The 12,434-nt window shown below is 39.1% G+C and overlaps 1 protein-coding gene across 1 annotated transcript in view; it reads left to right on the plus strand.

Moving 5' to 3' along the window:
* The window catches only part of kcnh3 (potassium voltage-gated channel, subfamily H (eag-related), member 3), a 771,606-nt gene that overhangs the window by 690,722 nt on the left and 68,450 nt on the right, over positions 1-12,434 (plus strand). The gene's annotated exons all lie outside the window — the stretch shown is intronic.

Genomic DNA, 12,434 nt, shown 5'->3' on the forward strand with positions numbered 1-12,434 from the left:
CACTCAATACTGGAATTGTACTTGAGATTGCATTACACTTTTTTAATGTACTCCTTCTACTTTTCTAACTAACCTGTTAAGAGATGTAATTACACGCCTCTGGAGCAGGTCTACACTGGGTATTAGGTAAAGAGTAGCTCTCCCTTGATGGGATAAGCTATGTTGCTTGGTTCTTAAACAGCGATAGATGTGAGAATGTACGATGTACATGCAATAAAGTGTCCCTGACTAAGGAAGTGCTACTCTTTCCCCAATATCTAGTGGAGCCCAGCATCATATCATTGTGTCTGCACTAAGCAACACAGCAAAACAGAAGTTCTGTGAACATTTAAGCTCTGGCTGGGGACCAAATGCTTAAAGGTAAGGCAAGGCAGGGCAGGGATGCGAGACCATCAAAGTAGGCGCAAAGTGAATGAGTACCAAGAGATTGAGCCTTGAAATGCACCTTGGTTAAGGCCATGAGATGGGCACTTGTCCCTGTGTGCAAACTGATCTGGCAGCAGCATTTCCCGGTGGACAGTGCCAGTCTGCCCTAAAGTGCAGCTTTGAAGTACTGACCTTTGCCATGATGATGTGGTGTGTCAGATATTAAGGTTCATGAATGAGGGGTTACCTGCAGTCATTTCCCATGGAGTGTAGCCTGAAACGTTGGTGACTGGTGTCCACAATGGCTGGAGTAGCAAGCAGCGGTGTCAATTTGCCAAGCCCACTCTCTGACGTTCATAATTGCCCTGCCTAGTTTTGATCCAGCTGGTGGGAGGACAGTAGAATGACATTTCAATAAGATGTTATCATATGCTAATGTATGCAAATAGATCTCTCACCACTCACTGATGAGAATCCCAACTTGCCATTCAACACTTGGTTGGAAAATGGGATCTTTTGCTTTCGATGACAAGCAGTTTCTTGCTGGAATCTCCCACATTTTCCCAACTTTCTCACTATCCTATATTATTCAGGGGCCAAAGAACTCTGTCCTTTAAAATTAAAGGCTAAAATTGAGTCTTTTTCAATGGAAGACGATTTCAGCTTACAACATTTAAAATACATTTGTAAATATTTATGAAGAGAAAAGGTTTAGAGACACATGGGCCAAACGGAGGCAAATGGGGCTAGTTTAATTTGGGAACCCTGGATGGCATGGATGAGTTGGACTGAAGGGTCTGTTCCATGCTGTGTGATTCTAACGCTCTATTACAGTGGCTTTGCTAATGCCTTATATTTAGCAGTGAGCTGACATTGTTGCCATATTTCATTTCATGAGATACAAAGTAAAGATATAACACTAAACTCTACACAATATAGTGAGGAGCAATTGATGCCACTAATAAAATTGAAAAGAAACCTCGCAACATAGATCCAATCATTCCTCATACCTCACTACAAAAAATATTTTCTCAGGAAGTTATCAAAATCAAGATCCCAGCAAAAATCGGTTTGATATCAGCTTCCCATTTCACTTTAGGAATAAAGCTGCTACGGAACATTTTAGTTTAAAAGCAAGGGAAGCAATTCATTCATCTGAAATTATTGAAACCATAATGAAGCTTGCAGGTCAAAATCCCAAATACAGTGTCATTGTTTCCCCTATGAACGACTTCCTGACTGACCTTTCTGAATCCTTTCAGGAAAGACAAGATGCATCATTTTATCTTTCTATTGAGAATACTATGTGGCATTAACTGAGATTGGAATAGAATGAATGACACTTTGGGATCAATCGAGAATTCAGGAGTGAGTGCCATACTATTTACATAGTAAGGTCAGTGGAGAGGACTGTATAATATTTAACTGACAACAAAATAGCATGAATAATGCTGTTCAATTTTCTGAAAGTAGCAATAATTTGTGTTTTACTTTGATTTATTTGATTAATTGGAGCTGCCTAAACTAAAGCTATGATGTGGAGGTGCCGGTGTTGGACTGGGGTGGACAAAGTTAAAAATCACATAACACCAAGTTACAGTCTAACAGGTTTATTTGGAAGTACTTCAGTGCTCCGAAAGCTAGTACTTCCAAATAAACCTGTTGGACTATAACTTGGTTTTGTGTGATTTTAAATTAAAGCTGGCATAATCAAATCGAAGAGATTTTGATTTGCTGGGAAAGCATCGTTTTAAATGCTCATGTAAGGTACCCCTTGTCCATTATGAGGTTATTACAACCAGTCCCCAGTAAAGGTACCCAATTTGTTACAACTCTGAGTGAGTTCCCACAAATCAATATGCAGCCAGACAAGGAGGGATGAATTGGCTCCTGTTCTTCGGTCAACACCTCTCTTAGTTAGTTGCAAAAAGGTAAATCTAAAATGGCTGCCACCACTGATGGATACCTTTCTCCAGTCCAAATATATTTTGGTTTAACAGGAGCCAGGTGATCTGGAGTTTAAAAAATTGAGTTTATTAGCTATTAAAATGCAAGAGAATATAATAAAACATAACACAAATACTCACATATTAGAAATGAGGTGAGTCCAAAAAGTAAAAGGCAAAAACAAAAATGAATTAATCTGTTGTTTGTCCATGATGATAATAGATTATAAAATGATGTGGTCGTTAAAGTGGGTGATTCCATTCACACTGACTTTATGACCATTGAATAGTTGTTTTGAATGTCTTGGTTCTGCAGTTAGCTGAAAGGAATTTGTCCAGTTTCCTCAACAGAGCATTGAGTTTAGGAGTTGGGACGTCATGTTGCTTTTGTACAGGGTATTGGTGAGGGCCCTTTGGAGTACTGTGTACAGTTCTGGTTTCTCTGCTGTGGGAAGTATATTACTAAATTGGAGACAATACAGAAAAGATTTACCAGGAATGAAGGGTCTGTGTTATAAGGAAAGACTGGGTCTTTTTTTCACTGGAGCATTGGGGATTGAGAGGTGACCTTACAGCGGTTTATAAAATCATGAGGGGCATAAAGAAGGTGAATAGTAACGGTCTTTTCCCTAGAGTAGGGGAGTTCAAAACTAGAGGGTATATATAATTTTAAGAGGAGAAAGACATAGAGGGACTTGAGGGACAACTTTTTCATACAGAGAGTGGTTTGTATGTGGAATTAACTGCCAGAGCAAGTGGTAGATGCTGGTACAGATACAACATTTAAAAGACATTTGGATATATACATGAATAGAAAGGGTTTAGAGGAATATGGGCCAAATGCAGACAAATGGGACAAGTTTAGTTTAGGAAACCTACTTGGGATGGACGAGTTGGTTAAAGTGCCTGTTTCTGTGCTGTGTGACTCTATAAGAGTCTTAGCAAGTTTTGAGAAGATTTGTAGCTCAGGTTAAGGTTCTAGATGTAGGTTTGCGTGCTGAGCTGGAAGGCTCATTTCCAGACATTTCGTCACCCTACTAGGTAACATCTTCAGTGGGCCTCCGGGCAAAGCAATGCTGATAATCGCCCGGAGGCCCACTGAGGATGTTACCTAGTAGGGTGATGAAAGGTCTGGACATGAACCTTCCAGCTCAGCCAGCAAACCTACATCTATAAGAGTCATTTGCATTTTGCTGATGCCTTATTTTTAGTAATCAGAAAGAGAGACTTGATATCATTTTGCCTGTACATGCAGGGATGTCTGGTGGAAATTCTCAGCTATGTGACCTTCATACCACATCTTAGCACAGTGAGAGCTGAATGCCAAGCAAACCTGCTAGCACCCACAAACCAAGAGCTACAGTTGATTTGTAACACACTCCCACCACACCCACTCCTACCACCCCTTTCTCCTATCCCCCTTCCCCCCACGCCTTTGTGTGTATTCCTGGAAGGGTAAAGCACAATCATGTCTTTCAAATCAGGACAGTCTTTCTTTCAGATCATCTAACATGTCCACAACTGAACACAACTTACAGGAAATAGTATTTTTTGTTTTGAAGAAGGTAATCAGCTCCTCATTATCTCTGTAGCCACAATAGATCACAGTTCATTTTGCTTTTTGATAAGCATCTCTCCATTTGAAGTGTGGCTGATGAAGTTCCTTTGACATTCTTCAGCTGCAACTTTCCATGGTGATCACACAGGCATTTTCCAGACAGCCAATTGATTTCCTTCATCTGTCATCTTTTGATTTCTTTTTTTAAAATATGGACATTGTACTTAAACAGTCAATATATCTGTAAGTAATTTGGGATTATTGTCTAGTGACATACAAACAGTGAGTTGAGAACCTGAGACACAGAATCTGAAGTAAGAAAACTGAACTTTCTGCTCCGCCTGATGCAACAAGACAAGTTGAAAAAGGAAAATATTACACTTGTATCCCTGTGGTGCATTATTCCTGTTACAATTGCCAACATTACTCTGTCATCAGCTATAAGGAAGTAAGTGCAGAAAACTATCTGTTTTCTTAAACTGACCAAACCTCCCAACCATACAGTGACTTAGTGGTTAGCACTGCTGCCTCACAATGCCTGGGATCCAGGTTCGATTCCAGCCTCAGGCTACTGTCTGTGTGGAGTTTTCACATTCTGCATGGGTTTCCTCCCACAATCCAAAGATGTGCAGGTTAGGTGAATTGGCCATGCTAAATTGCCCATTCTGTTCAGGGATGTGTAGGTTAGGTGCATTAGTCAGGGTTATGTGTAAAGTAATGGAAAGGGTCTGGGTGTGTTACTTTTCTGAGGGCCAGTGTAGACTTGTTGGGCCAAATGGTCTGTTTCCACACTATAGGGATTCAATGATCTACTTATCATATTTATCATATGCTGCCAGGTGTAAGATGTGTCCAGGGAAGTTCCATTGGATTTGCTTGACGATATGAAGTTTGGCTTAGCCCTCTATAACTTTGAATGTAAGAGAGGAGAAATAATTGCAGAGCACCTCCATGAGGTTGATACATCCCAAATCAGTTCACAGTTGGTAAAGTACTATCGAAAGGTCATTGATCTTGTAATGTAAGAAAGTGAGCATCCAGTTTGCAAACAGCAGTGTCCACAATGTGAGAATGTGAGAGATGTGATAATGACCAGATGGTAGTGTTGGTTGAGGGATTAGTTTTAGCTAGTATCAGAGACTACTTTAAGCACCATCCTTTGCACTCTTAAAAAACATCATTACTGTTAAACGGTTATATAAATGCTTCCCTTCCACAGGAGACCCACAAAGCAGGCGATCTGGAAGCTGTCTTATTATCTGCCGCTGAATTGACTATTGCAGTTTTCAGTCAGCTCCTTCTAACAATGGCTCTTCTCCATCACTTTAATTTGATCTTGCAATTCACAATAAAATAAAACTCATCAAATCAGATGAACATCACACTGAGAATTTTAATCTTCTCTATTAGATGCCTGATTTGTTATAAAGAAGTGAAGAGTATGTGAAAATAGTCTTTTTTTCTCTCTCTCTGCTAGATGAAGCTTGTGGAAAATCAGTTCCCACTGGTGGAATATATTTTGGAATAGACTGTCACTGGTGTGTTTCGAATATATTATGACTAGAAATTGCACTATTGTTACAATTCTACCTGATGGTGATATTCTACAGGTCAGATTCCAAAGCGAAACCTGGTTTGTTAAATCCTAGCTTTGTTTTTTTTAAATCTGTGGAGGTCAGTTACTGAGTATATTCGTGAAAGGCTACTAGTGTATTCTTAAAAGAAACATTGATTAAAAAAAAGGAAAATAATCAAAAAATATATTATAACAGACAAAGGTTGAAAAGACTTCATTACACCAGAAAAGGATTCAAATTCATACTATTCCTTTTATTCCAACATTATCCTTAATAATACTGAAATCTCAGTGAAAAATTACCACTATCTCCACATTAAGGCTTCTCTGTCAGATTTGTACATCTCTGACCAGCTTGCTTTACGTCCATTCACCAAATGCTATTTTCCATCTCACCCTGAGACACCTAAAACAAACCATAAACTCAACACAATATTGCCTTAAATTTCGAGCAAACACCATGGATTTGTTAAACTCAGTTTCCAGTAATCCTTCACTCTCTGGCACATACCACTAACTGACTTATTTACTGAATTGATCTGTCTCTCTCACTGAACCTCTGACGAGAGGCAGCAGAACCCTATCTTCTCTCTATTTTTCTTTTAATACAATGAACCCTTTCCTGCCACCACCCCCCCGCCCCCCAACCCACTCCCAGATCTTCACTTAAAGGTAGTAATGCCTCATTAAAATGAATGTAAACAAAATATCCAGCCAGATTCTTGACACCAAGGCACCAACAACTCAAAAAATGACAAACCATGGCTTCTCCTTCTTAACACAAGATACAAAATGTAAATTAAGCATAAAGTTATACATTATTCTTAACACAATCAATGTATAAGTAGTGAACACAGTGTACATGCTCGTTCTTAGGAGGAGCACAAATTAGCCAATGTTCTACTGTATTGATTGATAAACTAATATAGGAACAGTGGTTGTAATATCAAGGCTGTCTGTTCTACATCTCAGAACATAGGAACAGGAGTAGATATTTCAGACCCTGAAGCCTGTTCTAAAATTCAGTTATAACATGTCGATTCGTTTTCAAACTGTTTACATTTTTAATACTGTCTGCGTTATTATTATTACAAACACTTTTGTACTTAGCCAACTGGGAACTAATCTGGTATTCAGTGCCGAGGGCTACTGAGGAGATAAACAAGTCAGCTAGCTGGCTGAGGATCAAACAAGTGGAGGTAATCAGCTGGGAAGCACAGCATCAACAGAGCTGGAAAGGAATCAAATATCTAAGAGCTGCAGAAAGGAGATTTTTGTGGCTTGTGTTTGTAGATGCTGAACAAATGCACCATAAACTTTTCTGATGTATTTTTTAAGAGAATGAAAATTATTCCAAAAAGTTTTTTTTTCTGTTTACAGCTTTGATTCATTAATGATTTGGGTGCCATTCATTCAGGCACTCCATGGGTCTTTTTCATACCAGGTCTTTAAATTGACCATTTTGGACTTGAACGGTCTGTTGCAAATTCTGGAGCGGTTTTGTTTCAGAGTACTTGGTTGTGTTAAAGTACCAGACACAGTTCAGGAAGCCATCCAATAGCACTGGTGAAGATTAGACTTATTTGGTTTGTGGGGGTGTTAAAAGAAAATTAATCACAAACAGCTTCCATAAATATCCACTTGACAATATATATTCTGAATTATTATCAAAGCAGAGTAAATGCATTTGGAGATTTGTGATCATTGGAGTGGTTTCCATTTTCTCTGCTATCTCGTAAAGATAATGTAATTATCAGATTGGCTGGTTTGTTGGATAAGCTTTAGATCATATATCTATGCTTTGAAGAAGTCTTAGTGAATCCAAACAAAACACAGACAAAACACAGTCTTTATCTTAATGAGCAATATAAAAACAATCAACTTTTTAAGGCATATAATACTAATAATTGTCAATATTTCTTATGATTACACCTATACTTGAGTGCGCTACAGTTTTATACCCACCTTACTTTCTTTAAATGATTCTTTTTCAGAATTGTAACAGGACACACAAACAAGGACCAGTGTTTAAAAAAAAAGACTCTCTCTTACTTCTATTTATCTTCATTCCTTAAACAGTTTACTTTAAATAATGAATGGAGAAACCATGGGCTGAATCTCATGATATATTTTGATTAAATGTGATTTTTGTCAAGTTTCATGGAGGGCTTCTCTCCATGGAGCGTCATTGGCTTTCTCATTGCTAATGTCTCAAAAGCACCCCATTAACAACTTACTATGGCACCCCTCTCATCCGATACTAGCTGGATTCTACCACTCGCTGTAGCCAGAAAAAAAACGACCACTGCTGGGATATCCTGAAATAGACCATCATTTCCGGCGCTGATGACATCTTTGAAAGCCAGCCAAGTACCTGGCCAAGTGTCGACAGTCCAGAATTGCCCTTTACCATCAACATAGTGGCACAGCAGCCAAAAACTAGTGCTTCTCACTGCACACTATTGGCATGATTGAAACCTTCTTACACATACAACTGCACATTCCTACCCCAATCACCACTTACGTATCAAGCCACAAAACCCGCTAGTCCATGGGGAGATCCCATCTTACAACCTTGTCTAAGTCATTGCTACTCTTTCCCAATGCCCAGTGTAGCCCAGCACATTATCATTGTTCAGTGTGGGGCCATCACGTTGCAGAGAGTCAAGATTTGTAATGAGAGATGCCATTGTGCCCCAAATTGGAGTGTAATAATGCAGAATCATCCTGGAAATGAATACCATGATGATGCAGAGAAGTTGGCATGTGTCGGATGTCAGCATTCATTGACATGGGTTTACATGGCCATTGGCTTGGAGCATGCCCTGAGATGTTGGTGCTGACTGTACAAGATTGCAGACTGGTGGAGCAAACAATTAGCTGCTGACGACTCTGACTTTCATGTTGTGAATGCTCGGTTTTGTATCTGTCCAGCAGGTGGTAGAATTGGAACGTGTCTATTAATGAGGTGAGATTCTGTAATAGTGAGAGTGGTGACAAGAAATAATCCCCCTTCATAGACATCTCGCCATGCCCTTGGGTAAATCTCATTCTCAACATCCGGAACTCTGTTGGAAACCACAACTTGTTGCCCTTGAAATTGAGAAAGACCTCTCTCGGTTTCTCATGTGGTTCTTCCAGATTTCTCATTAAAGCCAACGTTGTTCAGGACCTCATAAGATTCCAGACCATGTATTGACATGGATAAATAGATAATTATCTGTTTAGCTCATTGGAATGCACCCATACAGAATGATCCTTAAGTCCTCTTCGTTACAGCCCCAAATTGATATGAAGTAGATGCAGGCTATTACTTCTGAGAGTCTGTTTCAGAAATTTGTGTGAAGATGGGCTTGCTAACATCAATCCGTCATTTTCTTAAACCTGTAATCCACACCTTCTCTCCCTTGTTCTACCTCCTTAGTTCAAAATTTTTATACTTTTTTTTGTACTATTTATAATCTTATACATGAAACTTTTTGAGTTTCCCATTTCAGATCTAAACATCCCCAGTTTTGTTGGTTCTTCTAATAACTGAGGTACTGAGGCTAGGGGTCAACCTTGTGGTTCTTCTCTCTGACAACTGAATATCTCCCATATATCTCAGTGACCAGAACTGAATGCAATGATGTTTAACCTGAGAATTATATAGTCTGGTTGTAACTTTCTATCACTTAAGGTCAATTGCTTTGATACCATAGTTCAACAGTCTATTGGCTTTGTTAACTTCTACTGTGCCACGGTCAGACATTTTAAGAATCCTGACATCTTTTTCACCTTTAGCTATTTCAGCACAATTTTCAGGGCACATGTGTTGCCTGTATTTCCTATCAAAATTTAATATTTTGTTTTTGTCTGTTATTGTACACCTCCAAGATATCAACATTATATGTTAGGAGCCAGAATTGGTGTTTTCATTAGCTGGCTCAGTGATATAATTTGCTCCAGTTTATGTTTTCCTAGCCATTCCACAAAAGTGGGATTGGCTACTTAATCCTAAAGTCACCAGTTAAGTAATAAATGTCTGGTCTTTCATATATCTTAACCAAACATGCATAAAAGAGAGGGGGCAGCCTGCTTATCAGTACAAATAGTTGGAGCACAGACCGAGTTTCGTTAGCTTGTTACTAGGACAGCTACAGGCAAGTCAGATGCTTTTTTAACCCATTGCAAACTAAACACTCAAATAGTTCTCTTAATTTTGTGAGAAAAGAGTTCACCTATATGCTCGTGTCTATATGTGTGGTGCCTGATGAAGCCTGAAGTTGCACAACTTAAGTTGTTATTGATTTCAAATTCTCAATTGCCTTGAAGTGGTGTGGTGCATCAGCAATGACAAAAACAAAATGGTATTTGGGAAATCATTTCACTTGTCCTCTAAGGGCATTTACATCTGATAATTATCATCAAAATGTGAAGATCTTGATTAAATACTGGATAAGGAAAATTAGATTTTCTATCAACATCCTTATCTTGCCTTGAAAGTGTTTAAAAGGATCTACTTTCTTGTGTTAATGTGACATCCATCTTTTTGAATCATTTCAACCTTCAGGAAATCAATATGTCTCTTCACTGAGTGAACATAATGATCTTATGATTTTATCACTTCATTGCTGTGTTTCTATCACAACTGGGCTCCTATTTCAAGTGCTTGTGGTATTGACAAATATAGCAGCTGAACTTCATTCAAACTCTTGGAAGCACTGAGAGTGTCTAACTTTATCTAGGTACATACATTGAGAAAAACTGAGAGGAAAGGGGCTATTAACTATAGGAGTAGTACTGTAATCCTACACCCCTGGTAGAGAAGCTATTATTCAAAGAATTGAAGCAGCACCTTATAACCTTATCTCCAATTTTGTGAGAATGGTTTTCTGCTAGGAGAACCAAATCCTTTTGTATAGTTGATGTTTTAAAGAATTGATAAAAGTTATCTACTTGATCGGTACAAGTCATTCATTCGAAAAGAACGATATAACTGTAAAGAAGACATTTGGCCTGTCATTTCTTGCAGGTTCTTTGAAGAGTCTTCCGATTAGTCGCACTACTAGGATTTTTCACCATTGCCTTTCATATTTTAGCTTTTCAAATATTTGTCCAATTTTCCTTTTAAAATTACTATTAAATCGCCTTTCACCACTCTCCCAGCAGTGCTTTCCAGATCACAACTCATTGGACAAAAGAGAAATTACCCCATCTCCTTTCTAGTCTTTAGCCAATTGCCATTTGATCAATGAGTCCAACCCCCATACCCCAGTACTATTCCTGAAAACAATTCCTCCAATTTACTCTGACAAATCGTTCATAATGTGGGCCATCTCTATTGAAATCTTCTCATAACTCTTTTTTCCTTGAAGAACGCCAATCCCATGTTCTATACTATGATTAATCAGGGGGTCCCACCCCCAATTAATATCCAAGGTTCACACAAAGCAGTTTGACCTATAAATATGCGAACTGTCAGTGGATAATCGATCAGTGGCATATTTAACACTGTATATAGTAACTACAAATTCCCCATAAGGATCAGGTAAGACAAACTTCTTCCCCACTCTCTTCTTATTATGATCTCTTCCCCAACACAATTATTCTGCCCATCCAAATCTCATCAAAGTTTCTCATGAATATACTTTAAAACCTTGAAAATCTAAGAAGCCAAATGTTTTTGAAATTAGTTGCTTCAAACACAATGTTGCAAGATCCAAAGTAGCATCAAAATATTACAAAACCGAGTACTGTATTCTGCCACTCTTTGTCATCTGTTTACTCATATCTGCCAGCACATCAGTGCAAAAGATAAGGCTGAAGCATTCACAAAAGTCTTCAGCCAGAAAAGCCGGGTGGATTGATCCATCTCAGCCTCCTCCAGCGGTGCCCAGCATTTCAAATACCTGTCTTCAGTCAATTCGATTCACTCCACGTGAAATCAAGAGATGTTGAAGACACTGTATACTGGAAAGGCTCAAGGCCCTGACAACATTCGGGCAATTGTACCGAAGACTTATGCTCTAGAACTTGCCATTCCCCAGCCAAGCTGTTGCAATACAGCTACAACACTGGCATCTCTCCAACAATGTGGAAAATTGCCCAGGTATGTCGTGCACACAAAACTCAGGACAAATCCAACCTGGCCAATTACCACCCCATCAGTCTACTCTCAATCATCAGTAAAATGATGGAAGGTGTCATCACTACACTGTCCAGCAGCACCTGCTCAGCAATAATCTGCTCAGTGTTACACAGTTTGTATTCTGCCAGAGCCACTTAGTTCCTGATCTCATTACAGGAACAAAGATGGACAAAAAAGCTGAACCCCGCAGTTAAGATAAGAGCGATAGCTCTTGACATCAGGGCTGCATTTGACCAAGTGTGGCCTCAAGGAGTCCTAGCAAAACTGGAATCAATGGGTATCAGGGAGCAAACTCTCTGATGGCTAGAGTCACGCCTGACACATAGGAAGATAGATGGGGTTGTTGGCGGTTAGTCATCTCAGATCCAGGACATCTCTGCAGGAGTTCCTCAGGGTAGTGTCTTAGGACCAACTATCTTCAGTTACTTCATCAATGACTTTCCCTCCATCAGAAGTGGGAATGTTCAGTGATAATTGCACAACGTTCAGCACCATTCACGACTCGTCAAATACTGAAACAGTCCATATTCAAACGCAATAAGATCTGGACAATATCCAAGCTTGGACTGATAAGTGGCAAGTAAGATCCATACCACACAAATGCCAGGCTATGATAATCTCAAATAAGAGAAATGTAATCACCGCCTTTGAAGTTCAATGGTGTTAACATCACTGAATTCCTCATTATCAACATCCATGGGGTTACCATTGACCAGAAACTGAACTGGACTCACCACATACACACATTGGCTACAAACGTGGCTATGGTTGTACTGTGTATAGCTATAATGTAACCTTTTTTCATTTCCCTAGTGTGTAACTAAGCCTAGGTACTCTGTACCTAATATGGCACCATGT

This window comes from Chiloscyllium plagiosum, unplaced genomic scaffold (genome assembly GCF_037043375.1).
Source record: "Chiloscyllium plagiosum isolate Xiang-an unplaced genomic scaffold, Cpla_swu_hap1 HiC_scaffold_7, whole genome shotgun sequence".
NCBI classification, from domain to species: Eukaryota; Metazoa; Chordata; class Chondrichthyes; order Orectolobiformes; family Hemiscylliidae; genus Chiloscyllium; species Chiloscyllium plagiosum.